Source organism: Camelus ferus, chromosome X, assembly GCF_009834535.1.
Source record: "Camelus ferus isolate YT-003-E chromosome X, BCGSAC_Cfer_1.0, whole genome shotgun sequence".
Classification (NCBI taxonomy): Eukaryota; Metazoa; Chordata; class Mammalia; order Artiodactyla; family Camelidae; genus Camelus; species Camelus ferus.
The window spans coordinates 82,629,419-82,635,177 of record NC_045732.1 but is presented as its reverse complement, the minus strand read 5'-3'; positions in this window follow the sequence as shown (position 1 = coordinate 82,635,177).

Genomic DNA, 5,759 nt, shown 5'->3' with positions numbered 1-5,759 from the left:
TTTAAAAAGCTTTCCAGGTGATTCTAACATGCAGTGAGGGCTAAGAGCCACCACTCTAGCACCAGACCAGCCAGAACCATTCTCTGACTCAGTAGGACCATGGCGTGATTGCTCGTGAACACCTCACCTAAGTTCACTGGTGGTAAGAAAATAGCATGTGTCACCAATAATTAGTTTTATACATTTTCAAAGCAGTATTGTTTGCTAAGTCCTCAAAACAGTAGTCTAGGGCATTAAGAATGAACTGTTCCTTGTTCTCTAAATTATGCTGTTTTACAAAAATCGTGATTGATTTATATAAACTAACTAGATAAGGTACTGGAAAATAATACTTGAACCTTGTCTCAGGGGTTCCCAAGAGCAACCTCAGGATCAATGATTTGCAAGGACTCAGAATTCGAAACAGCTGTTACACTCATAGCTCTGGCTACTGCCCTTGTAAAAGGGAAGTGATTTAATGATTTCTATAAATCGTCAGGTATCATTCAATAACCTTATTAATTTGCGGTGAGTCTCAAATGTTTTAAGCCAGTGATTCCCAAAATATATACATAATACAGATGACCATATATGTGGCCTTTACAGCTTTTGAAAATGTTTACTAAAAACATATATCAAAAAAAAGTCAACATAAAAACTCCTACATGAATGTTCATAGCAACATTATTTATAATAGTGAAAAAGTAGAGACAACCCAGTGTCCATCAGCTGGTGAATGAATAAACAAAATGCAGTATGTCCACAGAATGGAATATTATTTAGCAATAAAAAGGAATGAATTACTGATACAGTTTACATCATGGAACAACCTTGAAAACATCATGCTAAGTGAAAGAAGCCAATCACAAAAAGCCACATATATTATTCCTTTTATATGAAATGTCCAGAAATTGGCAAATACATAGAGACAGAAAATAGATGAGTGGTTACCTTGGGCTCCCTGGGAGGAAGGGGTGTGCATGACAGGGAGTGACTGTAAATGCACATGAGGAATCATTTTAGGGTGATTTAACTATTCTAAAACTGGATTATGGGGATGGTTACACAACTCTAAATTTACTAAAAGCTATTAAATTGTATGCTTAAAATGGATGAATTTTATGGTATATAAATTATATCTCAATAATGCTATTAAAAAATAAAATAAATAATATATGCTCACATAATGCTAATAAATACAAGTCATTGGAAGGTTCCAGGGACTAGGGCACTAAAGGCATCAGATGTTGATAGTTCACAACTGATACTAGCAGATTAATACAAGGGGAAATAGGACCATCACCTTTACCTTGATATGGTGATATTTTTCTGAGAAGTCTTCCCAGAAAATATACTTATATGTACCATTCCCTTCAAAACTTAGAACAGGCATGGACCAGAAAAATGAGGATTTTTATTCTTACTATATTAAAAATAAGATGATATGGAGACTTACCCCCAGATTAATCAGTTTTGGTTTCATTCCAATTGTGCAGGTCAATCTTATTTCCATTTTAAGATTAATCATTGCAGAGCACCTATGATAATTTGACCCAGGCACATATAATGGAAGAACTGATCAGTTCCTCTTGAAATTATACTAAAGATTATGCCTATGATGGAATGTAAAAAAAAAAAAAAAAAAAAAAGAGGCTCAGTCATTTTTTCATAAGCTGGTATGTCAAAACATTTTTGTTTTAAGTACAACACCAGTAGATCAGCTGGTAGCTACTAATGCATAGTAAACTTTTATTCTTGGGTGAAGATCCCTTTAGAATAAGAGTTCCCCTTGACTTATATAATGCAATTTATAGTAAGGATATTTTAAGATTAGAGTGAACTACCACCATTTTGTAGCACCCAACATGGATGCGGAAACCAGTTTTGAACGTAGTGAGAAGTATCAAACCAAAGCCTACCCATTTATTCACCTGACAAGAAAACTTACTAGGCTAGTTCATGGAGAACATCCTTTCTAGGAGGGACAGACCCGGAGGTCACTTCCTAGTTACTCAAACTACTCATTAATGAATTTACATACATTGTTTCTGTAGTTAAGACAGCATGTTATACATCACTAATTACTAGAGAAATGCAAGTGAGAACCACAATGAGGTATCAAGTCACATGTCAGAACACAGATCATCAAAAAGTCTACAAATAATAAATGCTAGACAGGGTGTAGGGAAATGGGAACCCTCCCACACTATTGGTGGGAATATAAATTGGTGCAGCCACTGTAGAAAACAATGTGGAAGTTCCTCAAGAAACTAAAAATAGAATTACTGTAAGATCCAGCAATCTCACTCCTGGGCATATATCCAGAAACAAGGAAAACACTAATTTGAAAAGATACATGCACCCCAACGTTCATAGCAGCTACAACAGCTAAGACATGGAAACAACCCAAGTGCCTATCAACAGATGACTGATTTAACATGATGTGGTATATAAATACAATGGAATATTACTCAGCCATAAAAAAGAATGAAATACTGCCATTTGCAACAACTTGGATGGACCTGGAGATTATCATACTAAGTGAAGCAAGTCAGACAGAGAAAGAAAAATATCACAGGATATCACTTGTATGTGGAATCTTAAAAAATGATACAAATGAACTTATTTACAAAACAGAAATAGACTCACAGACATAGAAAACAAACTTACGGTTACCAAAGGGAATGGGAGTTGGGGAGGTATAACTTAGGAGTATGAGATTAGCAAATACAAACTACTATACATAAAATAGATAAGCAACAAGGATTTACTGTATAGCACAGGAAACTACAATCAATATCTTATAACCTTAATGGAAAATAATCATATATATAAAACTGAATCACTTTGTTGTACACCTGAAACTAACACAATATTGTAAATCAAATATATTTCAATTAAAAAAGATAGCCTGTTATACAACTTTACTATAGACAGGTATCCTTTCAAAGTATGATACTTTTTCTTTACCCAGCTCCAAGTGATACAATGACCAAGTCAATAAGACACTAACCAGTATCTGTATCTTATAGGTGACATTTATTATGACTTTAATAACAAAAGAACAGGACAGTGATGTGTTGGGGACCCAGCACACATCTGAATCTCCTGTGCAGCACTATACGACTTATCCAGGACCCCCGCCCCCTTTAATATACTGTCCATCAACTTATTTTGACTTTATTAAACAGACTCTGCCTGTCAAAATATGGTCTATTTCAAGTCAGTATGTTACATTAGTCCTGTTTTCAGCACAATACAAATTTACAAGCTGACAGGTATCTGCAATGATAAACACAGTTGTGTCTCATTTAGAGTAGCATTACCCAGAGTATCCTAAAGTTTTCTAGTAATGATTTCATGGAAAGCATAATAAATGCTAAGTGTTAATCCTGAGATGAATATTAGTCATGCAAATTATTTCTTCTAAGGTTAACACAGCCATCTGAATCAACAGAAATAGTCCTAGAGTTAACTGGATGGACACAACAAAAGGATATTAGGACTTGTCTGTGACTAACTTACCCCTGAATAAATGATAAAACTGAAATATTCAAAATGCAACGTAAGGTGTCGAATGTTACAGGACTATCCTAGCAGAACCAGAACTTTACATGGGGCTGCATTAGAGAAAAATGAGGGCATTTGCAGTAATTAAGGCATTTGCAGATATTCAGGGGGCTTGTATTAAAAACAAGAGGCAAATAAAGGAAGAAATAAGACATAACAACTATTCCCAAAAAGCACTGATTTTCTGGTACAGTGGGAATATTTATTGGGTGTTGTAGACTGCGAGAACATTGAAATCTACCCAAGTCTTGATTACAGTGGCCCCTGTCTTTACCTAGGACAAGGCCACACACAAACCCTCCAAGTTCCCATTCTTTGCCTCATAAGCAATTCATTGAACTGTTCTGTCCCCACGGATCAATTAGAACACAACTTTGGTTAAGAATCGCCCATTCCTCCAGGTCCTTGAACTCTGACCCACCCAGAGTCCGAGCCAGCATACAACCTTAACAGCCATTTCTGAGAATGGGCTGGCCTCAGGGTAAAACATTCTCTGATCTACTGATTGATCATGCCACTCCCATTCATCCCACTCCCTACATCTGGTTCTTTCTCAACATGTTTACTCCCTATAAAAGAAAATCCGTTCTCTGCCTGACCATTTAGACATCTGCAGTTCTCATGAGCCTTCTTCCTATTGCAATAGTCTCCTTTTACTCTCTTGAAACAATCCTTTCAAATAAAGTCTCTCCTCATCTAAATCCAGATTGGGTTTTTTGTTTTTTGTTTTGACAACTGTTAAAAAATTCCCTGCCTCCAGAGCAGGAGGAACTGGTACCAATTGCTCAGCTGGATTTCAAAAGGTTTATGAAGCAGTGAGTGCTTAGTACTTTCTGCCTCTCATCCCATCCCCTTTTGGAAGACAGTTTTCCTATTGCAATTATCATACATGTATGCAATTATCATACAGTTGCAAGCATACACTTGCAACTGTATGCTGGGTGTTTGAAGGGAAGGTTACTTATTATTTTAGTTCACAAGTCTCTAGATTTGAGGAGGTAAACCAAGGAATTTCATCTGCACCTAGACATGACTTAGATAAGGAGATTCCAGACTCAAATCTAAGCCCAGTGCCTTGATGGGATAAGATGCATGCAGGAGGGGCGTGAAGCACAAGAAACTGGCAAACTGGAAGACTCTTGTTGGTGGCCTCCTATCAACCACACCTCTTGGTATTCACAGCCTTTCCTAGTCTCCCCCCACAGTGACGCTGGGCTTGTCCTGCAGTTTACTTTGGCTGTTAGGAGATGTGTTACTTTTCTAGGGCTGCTATAACAAAGTATCCAAACTGCTTGGCTTAAAACAAACTTATTGTGTCACAGTTCTATAAATTAAAAATCTGAAATCAAGGTGTCAATAGGGCCATGATCCCTCTAAAGACTCTAGGGAAGAATTCTTTCTTAACTCCTTCCTGCAGTCCTTGGCAATCTTTGTCTTATAGCTGCATCAGTCCAATCTCTGTCTCTATCTTCACAGGGTGTTCTCTTTGTGTCTCTGGGTCTTTTTCTTCTTATAAGGACACGAGTAATCTGACTTAGAGTCCATCCTAATCCAGTATGACTTCATCTTAATTAATTACATCTTCAAAGAACCTATTTTCAAATACGGTCATATTCACAGGATCCAGATGGACATGGATTTGGGGGAACCACTATTTAACCTAGTACAGGAGGTTAGAAATCGTGATGCAAGTAGAATATTGCTATGAGGAGAGAAAGGCATATGAAGAAACCCTGGGGGATGAGACACCACGCGGAGGGAAAATTACTACACTCCAGCCAATAGTCAACACCAACGCTCCAGATACATGAAAGAAATCTTGGCTCTTTCAAGCTCAGCCCAGCCACCAGCTAAAAACAGCTGAAACCAAGAGACCTCAGTTGACCCTGCAGAGCAGAAGAACTGTCCAGTGAACCCACAGAATCGTTAGAAATAATAGACAGTTGCTGCTTTACACCAGTAAGTTTGGGGGTGCATATTAATACGTATTGATATCAACAGATAACAGAAATGGTGGGCAACGTTAAATACTGAATTAGCATGCTAAGTATTGTAAAATGACCCAAAGGAATAAAAGTCGATTGAAGATCTCAAGACAGATGCTCAGCAAGTTATGGCTCAGTCCCAACTTGAGAGGTAATTAAAAGTGAGAAGAGATACAACATTTATCAGGCTTACCCAGTGAAACCTGTGTTCCAAGGTAACCAAAC